The sequence below is a fragment of the Falco biarmicus genome, chromosome Z, assembly GCF_023638135.1.
Source record: "Falco biarmicus isolate bFalBia1 chromosome Z, bFalBia1.pri, whole genome shotgun sequence".
Taxonomy (NCBI): domain Eukaryota; kingdom Metazoa; phylum Chordata; class Aves; order Falconiformes; family Falconidae; genus Falco; species Falco biarmicus.
This window is the reverse complement of record NC_079311.1, coordinates 43551492-43570721: the sequence shown is the minus strand read 5'-3', so window position 1 is coordinate 43570721 and position 19230 is coordinate 43551492. Positions and strand designations below refer to the sequence as shown.

General features: G+C 40.0%; 1 protein-coding gene across 2 annotated transcripts in view; it reads right to left on the bottom strand.

The window, feature by feature from the left end:
• The window catches only part of LOC130143173 (transducin-like enhancer protein 1), a 162518-nt gene that overhangs the window by 46338 nt on the left and 96950 nt on the right, over positions 1-19230 (bottom strand). The window contains exon 21 of one of the 2 annotated variants that reach the window (XR_008819669.1): positions 16640-18513. The exons of the other annotated variant lie outside the window; for it this stretch is intronic. The gene's annotated coding sequence lies outside the window, so the exon portion shown is untranslated. Of the gene's footprint in view, positions 1-16639; positions 18514-19230 lie in introns of those variants that run through there. 2 annotated transcript variants of the gene reach the window in all.

Here is a 19230-nt window from a genome sequence, read left to right as displayed (position 1 = left end):
CAGAGCCAGAATATGATCTAAGGGTTGGAAGACAGAGCCAAGATGCAAGCCAAAGGTCAGAAACAGCTGCCAGGGGCTTGGATCAACAACAGGCTTCAACCGTTCAACAGCTGAAAAGCAAAGGCAGACACCACTTTAACGCCCAGCAACCAACTACATGGGATGGCCACACATGTGACTCTGCTGCTGAAAAGCACCAGGCTTCCCTCACCCAGCAATTTCTAACAAGCCCCAGCTAGCAGTGAACTCAGGCCAAACCCAGCAGTCCAGCCCCAAATAAGCTGTAAACTATTGCATCACCATGAAGTATCAGTGCTGGGGCACGAGGTAAGGTCTGAAAGTAGCATCACAGTTTTCCTGCTCCTATAGGCCTGAATTAGCTCAATAACATGGTTCATTACACATAACGCATGCCTGTGGTGCTGCATCTTTGTGCCTTTGGCAGGGTTAGCTACAACATACATTACTGCCACAGTGCATCAGGAAAGGGAATGACTAGATGACTGAAGCAAAGATGGAAACACAGAAAAGTTATAGGTACAAAACTACTTCTGAGGTTAGTTTTATCAACAAACTTGTGGCTGTGGAAACAGATATTCCAGTAAAGCTAGTTGGAAAGCTGGCCCCTTTATCAATAATCAGGCTGTCATATTTGCTAAAACTAAATTTAGGAGAAAAGCCAATGTATAAAAACATCCTTTTGTGTAGCAGTCACAGACAAATAACCACAGCATCATAATTAACTCACTCTGAACTGAAAATTAGAAGCTTCAGAAATCAGAGTGAAAGAACAGCATGAAACATCTTATCACAATCTTTGGCTAGCCAAGGGAAAGAAAACCATTAACTGCATCCAAGCTGCAGATGTAACAAGGGCTTATCTAACCAGTAAGCTAATAAGTGCAAATGGTGAAGGAATTAACCAAGACAGTTAATCAGAGCCCACTGCACTGACACATCCAAAGCTCATTCAATTAGAATTAGAAGCACTGATAAAATAATTGCCTAATTTGCCCTGATTATATACCTGGCATTTCCTAAAACTTCATGCTCTCTGTATCATGTTCAAAAGTTTTAGTGAGATGCATACATTTTTCCTTTAAAATACTCTTCCAGTTTTTATTTCTGCAGATGCCAGATGACAGGCTGCATAGCAAGAAACAAGTTTTACGTTACCAGCATCCACAATCATCAAGAGTTATGGTCTTCATTCTCTTCCACATTTCCTTTTTACATCTGACCCAGGTCAGGTGAATGCCTACTTATGAAGGAAAACTGTGATTTTCAAAGTGGTTGTAAATGTACGAAAATGTGAATTAAGTTTGGGTTAGAGTTTCTAGTAGCTTCTAAACTTTGCAGTCATTGTAAACATGTATGTATATGCATGTGAAAAGCTGTTAAGAGCTGGAGAATAGGAAAGGACTCCCTAGGTAGGAAGAAGGTGAGTGGTAGGGTTGTGCACTGGATTCATAACAAAGGCAAGTCCAAAAAACTCTGTATTTATCTTGGTTCTTTGAAATGGTCCTTCTTTGCCCTAGACAATATGTCCCTATGTTGTCATATGATATCAAATTCAAACTCATCTATAGACATTCTTTTAAGAGTGTGTGTGAGTGGTTTTGGTGGAGGAAAGGAAAAAGAGGAGAGCAACAATGAAGATGGAAGACATGTTGTTGAAGTTTGTAAAGAACCACATTGCCAAAAAATAGATGAGCTTCCTTTCTAGATGAAATAACAGTTTGCAATACAAATATTTCCCTTTGCCACAATGTCTGTAGGTGCATCTAGTCCTAGTTAAATTCCAAAGACTGAACATTATTCTTTAAATAAAAAGCAATTTTTGGAATGCATCAACATTCCAGTGGGACTACAAAATCTGTACCTTGGTATTTGAGCCCAATTCAATTTCCGTTGAACTGGAAGAGTGCAATATGAATCAATGATCCCAATGAACTGCATATTGGAGTTGCAGGCTATGAGAAAGGGAAACAAAAATAAGATAGATGTATCAATTGATCTAGAAAAATCTCATTGCTGGCACAGTGAGATCAAGAAATAATAGAGGTCAATAAGCCTAGAGATTGTCCCGTTTTACTGAGCTTTACATTTACCACAATATTATTTTTAAGAGATAGGATAAGGAAAAAAAAAGAGTAGGATACATGGCTTCTACAAGTTTTAAAATATGTTAACAAGTGCAAGTGATAGGGCATAGCAGTCCAAACCTCTCAAATAAGAGCTGTTTCTCTACTCTGTTAAGAAACCAATATTCAGGCTTTAAGACATTTAAAGCTTTAGGCTTTCATGTGGCAGTCCTCACCAGGAAGCCAGCACATACCCTATGACAAGTCTTCCTCAGCGAAAGAAGCTGCGAAATAATAGCAGAGAGGTTTCCAGCTAAAAGCTGGGGGTGGGGTGGGGACAGGACACAAAAAATGAGGAGAGCAATCCCTTCCTCTAATTTCTGTGGGAACTGTGCTAAGGAGCTGGATGTAATATTTCTTGCTGCTGCTCAGATACCATTACTGAAGTCCCTTTCCTTTCTTTCCTTGAAGGTCTAAATCTTTGTAGCTGAATACAGAAAAACATCTATTGTCAGTACTGGTCAGTACTGGTAATATAATAATTCATAATCCACTTGTTACATAGGTGTCAAGCATCTCCCAAACAACTGGTAAAACTTAAAATACGACCTTCTGCAGACTAAAGAAATATTTATGCATTGATAGGGACAAGTCATCTGTAGCTGTTAATGTACTTTAGGATGGCTAGAAACCATTTACTTAGACCACCCCTAAAGCCAAGAAGAGTGAAAATAGCTTTTGGCCCATTATTTAGCCTGAGGTCTAAAAATACTTTGTGACAAGGTTTTGACATATCTCCTACAAGTAGAAGCTCACTTCTCTACAGGGGAAGTACTTGGCTGCTATTGAAGTCGGGTGGGTCATTAACAGCAGAGGTGCCCCTGTAATTTCACAGCTGCCTGGAGGGTTCAACAGGTATCTCTTCACTTAAACACCAGCAAGTGCCTGGAGGAAAAACCATATGGGATGAGAACTCCCAGTAAAGTAATTTCTTACTTGTAAATCCTACTAATTTATGACCCTGTGTTAATGCCTCAAGCTCTTTGAAGAACTATTACATAAATCTTTTTTAACTGCATTATCATCTCTTGCACACAAACCATAATTTATTCTAAGGACTTCAAAGGTCATCAGTTATCCTGGCTGCAGGTCCAGCCTTACATGGCAATCCATTAAAAACAGAGAGACTTCTCCCAACAAAGTTTTTGCTTTGAATTGCCAGATGACTGAAACTGTTAACTGTTTAGTGGTCACTCTCAAAGAGTCATCATATTTTTATCATCTTTAAAAGCTTCTGTTCAATTCTGCAGTCTATTAAGACATCAGTAGTCTTCCTCATGGCCTGTATTTTTCAAGAATTATATAATATCCTCATTAGGATATGTTAGCATATATTTGACCTCGGTGAGTCAGAGAGATACCAAGTATTATCTCAAACAAACTCTTAGAATGGAGCATACATCAGGGATGAAGCTTCTGCTTTGTAAATATATTCAGAAGACAGACACCCTTTTCCAAGTATTTAATGCAAGATTTCTTTGGTGTTCAAAAAAAAGATCTGTGTGCTCCACATCTGTTTATACCCCTGGTTTGAATATTCTCTCTGTATCAAAAGGATAAAACTTCTGTAAAAATATTCTGAATGTTTATCATAGAAAGTCCAAAAACCACCTCCAGAGGAACTGGAAAAATATACAACTAAAAGAAAAAACAAATTAAAAAGGCTTGAAAGCAATTCAGACAAAGAGGGATTTACCAAATGGAAAAGGCAGCTGTAATGGCTGAACTCTCTTTATCAGTATTCTAACAAATAACACCTCCTGTGCCTTAAATATTTAATGTGAAATCCATGGATTTATATAGCTTACAAAATGCCAGAGGCTTATTATCTTTACAGATTGCATGACAGGAATATTCACATCATTTGATTCCACTGTTTAAGACAACAGGAATTCCTGCAGGTGCTAATGGTAGATAACTTGTGGGCTGCTTCAATAATCTACTAATTATAGAATTCCTCAGGTAGAACAATGTCATTAATCTGATTAAATTATTTATATTTCTGGAAAGCAAAATCTTATTAGGTCCTTGGCATTTGACTGTGTATATTACACAGCTGTGTTTGTAGTTTATGGTGGAGGAAAAAGGTCTGTATTTTACGTAGCCATCACCATAGCTGGAAGAGGACCAGAGTCTCTTATATCCTGACTTCTAGTGCCATTCATAAATTTCAGGGCATACTTTGCATTGCATAGGTTGTCAATTTAGAGCACTGTAACACTTCTGAGAATGAAGGTTTGTTGTGAGGCATTTACAGGCACCTCGTCTTCTCAAGAGTAATACAGTAACAGATGGGGATGGATTTTCATACACCCACTACAGGGTATTCATGCTAACACTAGTGAAACTATCAGACACACTTATGTAAGATCAGAATCAAACCAACTGCCAGAATTAAGATGAGGGTGGTTTTCTATTAAAGAAAGCAGGAAAAACACAAATGTAATATTGTTTGCATAAAGCACAATCAAATCCCACTTCAGCAGCTATGATTTTAAAACAGGACAGAGCTTAGGAACCAGGAACTGCTATCGACCTTGACTTGTACATTAAAACATAATAATAGCACTAAAACTAGATGCGCTGTAAGTCAGCAAAATCAGAAATTTTGCTAAGTACTTGCAGCACAGAAGGCTGCAGCAATCATCTTCCTATCACACAGCGTAATGTGTTGTTTATAGATAAATGACAAATCCCACTGTCATCTCTGTATACCATTGCACAGTATACTTACCTTCTATTCTGCCACACAGCTCCATTTGAAACTTAACTTCCCACACTTGTACAACAATTAGAACAATTGCAATCAACACAAAAATGTTGCCATAGTAAGGAAATAAAACAGTATATTTTTATATTTTAGTCATTTAAGTATTAAGGTATTTAGAGAATTCTTAATGATATGATTTGATGTTACACCTGTTTAACTGCCATATCAGACAACTTACGTGTACAATAATTTACCGAATAGTATCAAGCTGTCTCTGTAGGTCATTATTCTGCTAACATTTATTTACAGTCAACTTAAATTCACATTCATTTAAAGCTAAGAACAGGCTTAAATGATAGTAGTATCCCTTCAAGCAAATAATTGCTGTTCTGATTTTATAAGTCATCAACTAGTACGATTTTTTAGCTTTGTGCCCATCTAAACATGCAAAATGAACAACACAGAAAATGTTGAGAACACCAGTGTCCCATTGGGCATGTATTAAAATACATGCTCTAAGAGTCCCTTCTTTCTTTAAAAACCTATTAACTTTTATGTGTTAGGTTTTGGTGTGAAATTCAGTTTTGAGACTAGAAGTAACTCATACAGTACATACTGTACGTAGTCAGCCACTCAAAATATTACAAAGCATTTCAAGCCCTAACATTACTGGATAACCTATACCTGTTTATTACTTTATAAAAATGACCAAAGACTCCTTCCAGTGCACTACTGGCCAACTATCAAGTGCAAAGGATATCTGGAAAGGGATTAGAAAGAACAGTTTCACATATTCAGCTGATTCTTCTAACAAAAAATAATTTTTTGTGAGTCATATAACTTTCTGACAACAACAAAAAAGAAAAGTGATAACACATTTTACCTCTGTCCTACGCAAATCTGGTCATATAAAATGTAGCATGTTCATCACAGTGGAAGTGAGAAAGAGTCCTCTCCACTCTTCAGTAACAGCTCCTGCGATGAGTCATAGCAGAAAGTCACCTTGCATAAAACACAGTATCTCTAGGGCCAAACTCTCTGCTAGTTGATCTGGCACAGTATAACTGCAATTAATTAACCAGAAACTATTTCTACTATAAGAAAGTTCAGTGCTCTTTCTATAAGCAGGTTTCTTATGTGCTTCTTGACAATAGACTTTCCTAGGGAAGCCTGGTTTGTGTGGCACAGATCTGAACGACAGCACATGCCTGCTGATACCGCCATGTCAATAGACCTCCTTAAAGCCTTTGAAGTGAGAAAAATGTCCATTCTTTCAGACACGTCCACTTGAGTCATTGTCAGAGGAAATTTGCAGGTCATCCTAGAGATGTAAAAGTGATGATTCTTCCATCTGCCTTAAATCAGAGGGATATTCAGCATGCTCCCACAATCACTTCACTGCTCAGTTGGACAACATGCTCAAGGTTCAAGCCATTCTCATGTTTAAGAAAGTCCTCTGTGCAGAATGAGACACACAGATATAAGCACACTTTTCTTGTGATCATCCTCACTGTTCCTCAGGCCAAGGAGGTCTGACGCATGTTTAGTATATACAATAACCATCTGCTAAATAGCCACATTACAGAGAAGGGAAAAAAACAACATGCAGTATCTTACTTCAAGCTTAAAGACCTCATTTTCTCCTACTCTACAGCTATCATTGTATAACTTTATTCAGCATATGCAACATTGCAGCAAAGTCTACTACACTCGGTAATAACAATCCAAGTGCCTGGAAAAACAAGATTATTCAATGCTGAACGACTAGTAAAGACCTGTTACAAGCTCTATCTGAGGGATTTTAGCATTTTCTCTAGATGATACTCAGATTTGTTTTCCTACGTCCACTAGCTATCAAATCCCAGAATAATGACTTTTTTGTTCCTGTACAATGTTATATCACACATGTGAAGACAAGCCTAGATTCAGAAGGCAGCAAAACCAGCACTGGTTCCCATACCTGTTAGTGGGATGAAGAAAGTGAAAAGAAATGACAGAATTAGCTGTAGGTAATGCTGGGACCTTATTAATAGTCCTCAATGCACAGACTTTGTGCCCACATACATTCAGACTACATTATGCTCTGCTCAAGGATGCTAGGGATAAGAAGTAGCTTAATCATGCCTTCACATTTGATGTGCTACAGCTTTCTTCCAGTCTTTTGCAGGAGAGATAATGAACTTCATTAGGAGGGTAAGTATGAGAACCCTGTTCTTTCCAAAAAAACTTCTATGGCCCCACATTTAAAATTAAATCTGCTTTTGCCCTATGCAAAGGACAGTTTCTACTTTTCCTGATAAAACAGAAAACTATGCATAGAAATTGTTAAAGAACTAATTCCTACACAATACTCTTTTTCTCCACTACAGTTTAAGGAGGTCCTATGCATAAGAACTTAGGACCTCCTTACTGTTCTCCTGCATAAAGTTAAACTGCAAAAGCAGACAAACACTTCCTCTGAACCAGATGCAAGTAAAAATAGTGGGAGAATGGAGAAAGTATGTGGCATGAAAAAGAGGGAGTGCAAGACAGAACAGCAAGGAACAGATAATCTGTTGCTGTAAACTGCAGAAAATTCTCTGGTTCCAGGAGACCACAACATTTTGCACAGCTGAGAGCTGCCCTAGGATAAGAGACAGGGAAGAGAGATCGGACAGAACAATAATATGTCATGAGGCCTGGTCAAAACTGGATTTCAGGTGTTAACCTTTGTATTAAGAGATCTTTAACCTTCAGGCTATCCAAGATGGGAGTGCAATGGCAGTGACTAGAGAGACGAGCAGGTAAAAACTTCTGCCAAGCCGTAAATATCCTTTTGCAATGTTAACTGTCAACTGATAGTGGTATTACAGATGCACTGTTTAGTTGGGGGGTGGAGACTGCTATTTTGCTTATTCTACATGACTGTGTACCTTACTATGGTTTTGTGTTTATTATTATTTTTTGGCAAATTAAGTAATTGTTTGTGTAAATGGAGTGTGTGTACATTTAAAAAAAACCCAACTATTCTTACATCAGTAACGGGCATGTAATTCTTGTTTCTCTTGCTTATTCAAAATTATAACCTCAGATACAAAATAATTCACATTTTAGTCACTGAAAAAAATGATCTGATTCTCAAAATTGGAATATGCTTAGCCAGCTCTGCTGCCTTCAGCAAAATGGGGGCACCTGAAGTTCTTTATAGGATTTAACAACAAATATCTGCAAGTGTGAATGAACTCATTAGATGTCTGAGCGTGTTCTTTTCTCCTCCATTATTATTCAGACTTCTTTCCCACCCAGAAAAACATTGATGTCAATATCACTCAGGTACGTTCTTGTTTTCTGTGGTTTTTTTTAATCCATGAAGTTTATTGTACCTCCCTCAGTCTACTTGATTGTTTCTCCAGATTAAACTGGCATGAAATGCAGTTACCACACAAATACTGCTAGCCCTAACTAAAGAAAGCTGTCATCTCAGATAGCTATAGCCTGTTACCTAAAAACCCATCAGATTCTTAATCCAATGATCATTTAAAATAAATCCATTCTATCACAGAATTATAGAATTGTATAATGCAAAGGCAATGCATTACAATTTGAATTGTTATGTGCACTTTCATATGGTAAGGACACTTAACTTAGTTATAATATCCATATGTGCAAAGTCAGCTCAAAAACATTTCCCTAAACAAGCTTACAAATTAGAACAGCTTTGGTGACAGCTGCGTGTGTACCAAAAATTTTGAAATCCAAGTATCTACCATGCTGAAAAGGATCTTATTTCATTATACCCTTCTCCAATTTACATACTTATCCAATTCACCTTTGGACTCAAAGCACATAATTTAAACAAGAACAGAAGAGCAGGCTCTTGGAACACAGACACAATAACCTACATCTATATCATCACATAAACATATCATTGTAGAAACATGCAGTACTATAATTACAGTGTGCAGGAAAATAAAGCACTTATCATGTTATTGTTTGATTTAGCCCCTGCATGCCAGCTGAATGCAACCCTTAGAAGGCTTTGGGAAAATGGAGGGGCTAGTGAGCCACATCTGCCGAAGGAAGGAAACAATTCTGAAGCAGTAGAAACGTGGAGTATGTATATTCCTATTACTTCCTCTATCTCTAACTTTCATGGTGGGATGATAACTTTTTGCAAGTATTTTCTTTTCCAAAAATGCCCTCAGAAACATGTAAATATAATTTTAATTGTATAAATTGTTCTTGGTGCTTTGGATGATTCAGCAATACTCCAAGCCTCAACTCTCGTATCGCTCACAAACCTCCACTGGGGAACTGCGGTACATATTACAGAATCATTTAGGTTGGAAAATACCCTTAAAAACCATCAGGTCCAACTGCCAACCTAACACTGTCAAGTCCATCACTAAACCATGTCACTTAAGCGCCACAGCTACACATCTTTAAAATACCTCTAGGGACAGTGACTCAAGTGCTTCCCTGGGCAGCCTGTTCCAAACCTTCACCAGCCTTTCAGTGAAGAAACTTTCCCTAATACCCAGTCTAAACATCCCCTGGCACTACTTGAGGACATTTCCTTTTATCCTATGGCTTGTTAACTGGGAGAAGAGACCTGCCCCCACCTGCCTACAAGCTCCATTCACATAGTTGTAGAGAACAGAGAACAATAAGGTCTCCTCTGAGTGTCCTCCAGATTAAACAACCTCAGTTCCCTCAGCTGCTCCTCATAACACTTGCGATCCAGTCCCTGCACCAGCTTTGTTGTCCTCCTCTGGACACACTCTAGCACCTCCATGTCCCTCTTACAGTGAGGGGCCCAAACCTGAACACAGCGTTCGAGGTGCGGCCTCACCAGTGCCCAGGACAGGGGGACCATCGCTGCCCTGGCCCTGCTGGCCACACTGTGTCTGGTACCAGCCAGGGTGCTGCTGGCCGCCTTGGCCACCTGGGCACACTGCTGGCTCACGCTCAGCCGGCTGTGGACCAGCACCCCCAGGCCCTTTCCCACCAGGCCCTTTCCAGCCGCTCTGCCCCAGCCTGTAGCGCTGTGTGGGGCTGCTGTGACACAAGGGCAGGACCCGGCACTGAGCCCTGTTGAACCTCATACAATTGGCCTCAGGTCATTGGTGCAGCCTGTCCAGCTCCCTCTGCAGAGCCTCCTGCCCTCCAGCAGATCAACACTCCCCCCCAACTTGGTGCCATCTGCAAACTTACTGAGGGTGCACTCAGTTCCCTCATCCAGATTCTTGATATTAAGCAGGGCTGGCCCCAACCCTGAGCCCTGGGGAACACCACTGTGACCAGCCGCCAGCTGGATGTAGCTACATTCACCCCCACTCTTTGCACCCAGCCATCCAGACAGTTTTTTAACCAGTGAAGAGTACACCCATCCAAGCCATGAGCAGCTGTTTTTTCCTGCTGTGGGAAACTGTGTCAAAGGCTTTACTAAAGTGTATGTGCATCACATCCACAGCCTCTCCTTCATCCACTAGGTAGTTCACCTTGTTATAAGAAGGAGATCGGGTTTGTCAAGCAGGACCTGCTTTTCATAAACCCATGCTGGCTGGTCCTGATTCCCTGGTTGTCCTGCACATGCCATGTAATGGTGCTCAGGATGATCTGCTCCAGAACCTTCCCTGGCGGTGAGGTCAGGCTGACAGGCCTGTAGTTCCCCAGATCCTCCTACTGCCCTGCTTGTAAATAGGCGTCACATTTACTAACCTCCAGTCAACTAGGACCTTCCTAGTTAGCCAGAACTGCTGATAAATATTGAAAATGGCACTTCCGCCAGCTCCCTCAGTACCCTCGGGTGGATCCCATCCAGCACCATAGACATCTGTGTGTCAAGTGGTGCAGCAGGTTACTGACCATTTCCTCTTGGATTATGGGGGCTGCATTCTACTCCCCATACCTGTCTTCCAGCTTGGGGGGCTGGGTACCCCAAGAACAACTGGTCTTACTATTAAAGACTGAGACAAAGAGGGCATAAAGTACCTTAGCCTTTTCCTCATCCTTTGTCACTATGTTGGCATGACATTTCTACATGGCATACTGCAGAAAAGCTGAAATCCCTGTGCCCCTAACAAACAGAAAGACTCCACCTCATCACCTGAATTATTTTCTAGTATTTTGACTGAAGAAACATAAATAAGAATGACAAATGATGCTGAGATAAGCAATAAATTTTAATTCCCTGACTTTAATGCTCCCAAAGAGCACATTATCACTACTTAAAATAGTGACCACCATAAAATAATTAAGTGTAATTAATTCTAATTCCAATCCTGCTCAGAATTTGTATATCAGGAACAGGCCTAATCTACCCTGGAAAAACTTAACATGCCATTTATCTGTTGGTCACTCTGTGTATAGCACTCATCACATTCATGCACATAATTCTTCTTCAGGAGTATCTGCACTGTTTGGGATCATTTCTGAATAAGTCAAACATTATATGGTGAGGCTAGTTAAAAAAATTTCTATTATTTTTCTCTTCCATAAATCAGCAAAAGACCTAAAAGTTCTGACACTTCATTACAACTGATGGCCACCTCTGAATCCTTCTCAATATTGACTGCCGGTGAGCTTAGGCCTCAAGAATTAAATTCTCTAGCATAGTTCTGTCATGGAGGAGGGCTGGAGCATAGAGATGCCAGTCTTCAAACCCTCCTGAATTCCCACAGCTACAGACCAAAACCACAAGCAAGCCATTTTGCAGATTGCATGGTGGGTCTGCAGTCTGTAGCAGCTGAGGGCATCATTTACTGCAGATTGAGAGGTCCATGTAAACTGTCCAACCAGGACCACAAGCAATTTATGACTCTTCAGGAACTGAAGGTGTGCAAGAACTGTGGCCAAAATAATAATTTAAGGGTTGGGTGCTCTTACTCCATTTCATCCTGAATTTTTCCAAGTCAAGTCATGAGTTGTTTGTTAAGATCTTTCTGTGGGAAATTTTGGCATTTCTACTTCTGGTTCCAGAAAGCCAGAAATTTTGACTTTTGGACCAGCTCTATCATCTTGATGTCTATCAAAGCAGATAATTCATCATCATAAAAAAAAGAAGCCATGGAAAAGTCAGAGCACCTTCTGTGCAAACCACATTACTTATTTTCAACGTGGGTCTATTTGATGTTACCAATATAAGAATTTTAACATAGGGGTCAGATCACACCTTTGCAATCTTCTTTAATTCCTTCTAAAGGCTACCCAATTGATACAAGGCAGCTAAGAACTGAGCAGGCATCTGGTGCAGGAGGGAACTGGGACCTCTTCAACTGCCACCCTGTGTGAGTGTAAGGAAAGAGGCAGAATTTGCCCAGGTGACCTGGCACAAGGTTGGCCAGCATCAGCTGCAGCTCAGGCAGCCAGCACGGGATGTGCCACACGCACCCATCATAACCTGGGCGCACAGACCACTCGCACAGCTCAGCTCTCAGCAGAAGGCAGCATCCAGCTTGTCTGGCTGCACCACCAGTTTCCCCGTCTCCCCAGGGGGAAAGGTGCACGATGTCCTGGTGTCGTCTGGGATAGAGTTAATGCTCTTCTCAGTAGCTGGTACAGTGCTGTGTTTTGGATTTAGTATGTTTTTAAACAGCTTAAAACCTGATGTTTTTAGTTGCTGCTAAGTAGTGTTTATAATAGGCCAAGGACTTTTCAGTTTCTCAGGCCCAGCCAGCGAGAGGGCTGGAAGGGCACAAGAGACTGGGAAGGGACACAGCCAGGACAGCTGACCCTAACTGGCCAAAGGGATACTCCATACCATAGAAGTCACACTTGAGTACATAAAGTGTGAGGAGTTGGCTGGGGCCTGCCGATTGCTGGTGGGGAACTGGCTGGGCTTCAGTCAGCAGGTGGTGAGCAACTGTACTGTGCATCACTTGAGGGTTTTTTTGTCCCCTTTTGGTTTTGTTCCTCTCTCCACTCTCCTTTTCATTACAATTGTTGTTGATATTATTATTTTATATTACTTAATTTCAATTATTAAATTCTTCTCCTCTCAACTCATGAGTTTTACCTGTTTCCCTGATTCTCCTCCCCATCCTGCGGGTGAGCGGCTGTGTGGTATTTACTTGCTGGCTGAGGTTAAACCACGACACACCCCTCCTCAAGGCCTCCCATAGCTGCTCACACCAAGCTGATGCAACCAATACACTCACCTTGAGAAGGGGTGTTTCAGGCAGGAGCTACCTCACTGATGGGGTCACAGATATCCCCAGTTATGGCATCTGGTCCCAGACTATCTTCTCCATTGCTGCTGTCCATTGCGCTTCCTAGAGAAGATGAGGAAGCTGCCAGCTGGCACTAAGGTGACTTACAGGCAAGCAGTGGCTGTCTGGGGAGATGAGAAGACCCAGGGGTAGCTAGATTTAGTCATAAGATAATTTTGGTGTTTATGACCATATATCTGTGATAGGCATTACTCAGAGGTACAACCAGTGCCAAAAGGAGATCAAGATCACTGTGAAGCCCAAAACAATAAAAATACATCCAGATTTGGGGAGGGAGATGCACATATTTCATGCTTGCCTAGACATGACTCATCAGTACGCTCTTCTCCATGCAGCCCGAGGAGCTGCCCCAGTGCTTCCCTCCCTCCCCCTCCAGCCTCTCCCCTGCTCACTTACAAACCATGTCGAGCCACAACTTTACAGCTACATCACTTTCCCTGCACACAGCTGGGCATACTGTGCATAATAATTCAAGGACTACCATTACACTACTGTTAAATAACTTTTTGTCTGCTAATCAGGATGCAATTGGATTAGCTTTCACTGCCTGACCTCATGGCCACTTAGAAACACTGCTTCATTTTCATCACAACATTGATGCAACAAGGAAATATTATAACCATTTTATAGAGGCACAGAGTGATTAAGCTGTTTGCTCAGTCAGCAGCAGAGTCCACAGCTGAAGTCATAAAACCTAAAATCCCACAACTTGAAAAATACAGTCATCCATCGCCTGTCTCCTTGACAACTCTGATGCTATATCGGAGAGTTTCCAGGGATGGCCATGTTCCACAGCTTCTCTCTGACGTCAGTGACCATTTCCCAGATTTGCAAATAGTAGAACAAGAGAAGGGAAGTATTACAGATTAAGTTTATCTTTAAGCTTAAGAAAAAAAACCTGCAGACTAATTACACAACAAAACCTCAGGGGATTACACAAACAAGTACCACATTGTATACACTGAAGCAGAAAGAAAATTGTCTGTGTACAAAGGAAAAATACATTTGGACAATGCGCAGCTATGTCCAAAGAACTACAAATAAATTTAAAGGTATTTATTGGAAATATTAATAAGAGGTTTTGATGACCCTGGAGATATCCTCTTAGGGGAATTTCCATAATCTTCTAGCCTTTAAGAGTAGCTCTGAGCAGAAATTTGAGAAGAGTGAGGCTTTTGAGTGTATTGCCACTGCTTCAAGTTCCTCCACCTCTCATTCCTGCCCTCGACGGTACACATTGTTCTGCAAGATATCTCCCAGTTCAGAAGAACAAGATGCCAACTCCCTGTGTGTCTTTCACCTCAAAAACGCAAGTTTAAGCACACAGAAAACATCTAGTTGCCAAAAAGAATCTTAACCTTGAAGAAGCTATTTTCTACAGAGAAACACATTAAAAGTGGGCCAGAAGGATCATGTGCCAGATATACAAGATGTAACTTGAAGATTCCTGCTGTTGCACCATGTCCAAGGCAAAAAAACCCTTCTCTTCCTTTCACTTGTTCACTTTACAATTAGAAACCATACAAGATGAAAGGGAGTTACACATTAACCACACAATTTCAAACTAACTATAATGTAAGCAAAAAAGTTTCAATGCTCCCTTCCTTGCTTCCTTCTGTTGTCTCCAGATGCGTTTCTCCCAATTTTTGATATAAATCATTTCCCCCTGTATTTTAAGGGACTAACCTTTCATGTTCTTTCAATATAACTAGTACTTCAGAAACATATTAAAAAGTTAGCACAATTTTTAATTGTAAAATAGCTACATGAGAGAAAAAATCTTCTGACCATTTGTAGATTCCTTTTGCCATAAAACATAAGTTATTGTGATGGATCTGTCATTTTAAGGTAGCTATTATTGCACTTGGCTTGTGTAAGATGATATGTTTATTAACACTGTTTCAGTGAACAGTGTCACTGTTGGGTAGACTTTAATGTTGACGGTTTAGCCTGGCTGATCTCTGGTGAATCACAGAGATAAGCTCATTATAACTTCAATAAGGAAACCGTATATCACATGAAGGAACAAAAACCAAACAAAGATTTAGCTGGAGTGTCAGGAAAAATTGCTGTAAGAATACAGGATAAACACATTCTTCAGAAGAAGAAGAACACAGCAAAGGAAAAATACTGTTTTCTACTAAAAGAAACACTACTCTTTTTAGGATATTTCCATGGGTTAAGAGGAAGAGAAAAAAAGGAAAAAACTTAGATAAACAAACTGTATTTCAAGGCTAAGTGATTGGCCTTGATTTGGCAAATAGGATACAGGTTTATTATCCCTCTCCCTGCTTCTTTGTAGTTGCTGTCTATGTAGACAACTTTGAACTGTTTACAAACTGGAATCCAGAAATCTTTCTTTATGTCTAAATATTGACAGAGCGCAACAATTTCTGGAAAACAACTTAATGACAGAATGGCCTAGGAAGAATGATGGAAAAGACACCATAATCACTGTTCTTTTAGTGAAGCCTTTTCTATTATTCTTGTTGGGGGATAAAAAATGGCAAGGTATGAGATTTATGATGGGAAAGGAATCCCACTTTCTGCAGAGTTCCCCCGTTCAAAAGGAGATTCTACAGTATCTGCAGCCATATATGCCCCAGACGGTGTGACTTACACAGCCCCAGTATAAGCTTGCTTCTTTTCCTGTGTGAAAGTTTTCTCTGCACTCTTTTCCGGCAGTTATGCCCAAACCATACTGTAATCTGCAAACCCTTCACAGCATCACTGAGAGCCTGCCTCATGGTTTGCAGACTGCCCACTCACCTCTTGTCTTTTGCTTTTCTCTCACTGTCCCATGCTTGTTCTGCAGCTGCACCATATGACCACCATCTCAAACATCTTATGCTGTCAGCCATATGGAAGACTCTACACTTCTTGGAGTCACCAGCACTAGCAAGGTAATTGCTTGCTCAGTGATTCTTCAGTACTTGGTTGACATCTTGCACCTTCTTGTAATTTGACATCAGGCATTTCAGTATTTTCCCATCTTTCACACAGAAGACCCATAGGTAAAAATCAGTTGAAAATGAAAAAGTTTCCCCTCTCTTTTTGTTTTTAAATCAGAATTTACAAATCCCAATAAATGTCGCTGCTTACAATGGACACAGATGGGGCAGGACCACCTTTCAGCACTGTCATGTATAGAACTTCCCATTCAAGACAGAAAATGGCATCACTCACTTCATTTTGGCAACACATCAAGTGAAGAATAGTCTTCCCTTCCTCCCTCTGACTAGCTCCTTCTCACACAGGCAGTTTTCTTGTCCATGATGCAGACTCATCAGGAAAATCTCACGGTGAGGGACACTCACAAATTAATCTGTGCTAACACACAGGTCTTGGTGCTTGGGCATTAGCTTGTTTCTTTTCCCATAGAGACCAACATATTCTTACCCCACAGTTTCCTTCGCTTCCTCCAGAGAATGAGAAGTGTTTGTATGTCTCAAACACATGCAAGTGCATTTTTCCCCCAGCGCCTTTTAAAACAATCTTTTTGAGTCTTGGATATTTAATGTAACATTTTCATTTTTGCAGGTAAAAGCAGCTTGAGACGCTTTAACTATAGACCTCAGATGTCCTCAGGAAATTCAAAGTACTTTAGCGAAGCTGTTCTCAGTTTCAATAACGTGGGTGTTTGGAATTAGCACTTGTCACATTTATCTTATGTTAGAGTGGTTACAAATGCATCACTGAAACCATGACACTTTAACAAGCTGCCACATAGATTAGTACTACCTAGCTTTTACGTGGCATTTTAGCTGTGAATCTCAAAGCAGACTACAGAAGATGGTAAGCAACATGCCATTTAGCAGACAGAAAAGAGTGAGAGACTGTGTGGTGAAACAGCCTGCCAGAGACTACTCAGGAAAACAGCTCCTTCTGGCCACTGAAAGTGGGGTCAGTAACATCCTGAACATGGGTGCTCCACCCCTGCCTGCCAGCAAGCCTTCAGAAACACCTTACAGCCGTGCATCTGAAGAGCCGGGTTTCCATGCAACGTTATGGATGTCAATGTCTTGTTGCTGCAAAAGAGAAAAGGCAAGGCACAAGGGTCCCTGCATGAATCAATTTCCAGAGATTGGCCTTCTAAAATGTTTTTTCAGTTGGGTTTTCACCAGGAGTGCTCTTCCATTCTAGCATACTCCAGTGCCATATTTTGAACTCCACTGAAACACAATACTACTGCTGAAGCCACTAGAAACCTTCCCAATTTGTAGCTGCAAACCAAAGTAAGACTCTAACCAAGATGGGTTCCCATATGAAAACACCAGTAACCACATTAAAATGCAATATATTTATTTAGCAGACAATTACAATCAAACTGGCTTTCAGCCACTCACACTAGTATGCTGTGCCATACCGTATCTTCCTTCAATAGAAGATATTGAACCTTTTTTTACTAATCATGCAACCTCCAGCATTGACAAAAGACAGGTTAAGCAAGAGAAAAAGAAAAAAAAAAAAAGAAAAAACCCAGTAAGTTTAAACAGCCTTTTGATAGAATACAACAAAGGTAGTTTATGCCAGTTTAGAGTCAAGATGGCAAAAATAGCAGGACCCTAGTTCTCAAAGTCAACCCCTTTTTTAAACGTTTATTACAAAACATTCTTGTGAGAAAGCTGTGGCTTGAACAAACAAAATTCCAGCTACAAATTTCAAGAAAGAGAAATCTGTGAAGCCAAACTGGATATCCAGAACTGAAATTCATGGCTACTTATAGTAGGAAGCAAATGCATAGCATGCATATAAAGGACCATGCTTAAGCAACTTTGAACCCCTATACATCTGACATGTTTGAAAAATACTCAAAAGGCATCTCAGAGAGGACCACATCTGTGCGTGCCTCAGTACCACCTCTTCTGTTTCAGCAACATCTAAAAATTTGCTAAGGTTGGAGAAGGAATTGGTGTGACACAACATAGACCTTCTGTTGCCTATTTCTAAGTCTTTTTGCATACTTTGAAGAGCTGATTCATGCTGCTTCAGCCATATAACATGGTTTAAAAGTAGCTGGAGTGAGAATTCAAATCCTGATTTGCATAACCAAGGTACAGCATTCAAAATAGAGTAAAAAACACTCTATTTTTGAACTGTTGGACTTTCATGGAAATGGCAGAGTTCAAAACAGAACTTTTGTTTCCTCCTCAAAACTACTCAATATATTAAGAAGAAAGGTGCAAGGAGAAGACAAATTTTTAAAGGACAATATAAGTTTAAAAAATATACTTCATAATGATATTTTATGGGGCTTCTAGCTTCACGATTTCATGCTCATATTCTCCTGTGTAGATAAGTCTTCCCATTTAGTCCAAGTTCTCCTGTTTTGCATCACTTGTACCTCACACTGGTTGTGTTCTCCTCCCTGCTCCCCCCACTGAAGCCCAGTCAGGACTTGTGAGCATTAGGGAGAAGAGGAACCTGAGGACCCAGAAGACTGCAGCATCTGAGAATAAAAATAATTACATTTTCAACAATAAAAACAGATTTGCTGTGGAGATGACAACATGCTTCTTGAAAAAAAAAAATCAAATTTTCAGTTAGCTTTAGTTACAATCAGCAAAACCCTTTTTATTGGTAGCGGGCCAACAGCTATTTTAACAAAATTTCTGCAATTAATCATTTCAACAACAAATAAAAATCATTATATATATATAAAATTATATATTAATATAATTAGATATCCATGTGGAGGTGATATGCACTTTAAAGGAATTACTTTGAAAACAAGCAGGTTAATAAATTTCTTGTACTACAATTTTCAATTTGCCAGCCTCACAGATTATGAATTTCAGTGTCCAAGTAACTCTGTCCTCCCCTTGATATTTACTGTATATACATACAAGTGCATGGGGTAAGTGGAATCATTCAGTACATCACACTTAAAATTCACAGCCAGAATATTCCAGTATTTCATATCAAGCACTAGCTGTCAAAGTAGAGAAGTTATCTATCAGTATTTGTATCCATGCATTGGTAAGTTTATGCATTTGCTTCTGGGTGAAGGGCTTTTGTTTTGATTTACCTCATGTAATTTATTCTTTTAAAAACCTTGAGAAACTGACAATAATGCTACCATTTTGGGCTAAGAAAGGAACTCTCCATATTGTCTAGATGAAAAGCCAAAAATAAACAAAAGATAAAAGTAAGAATCTGATATTCA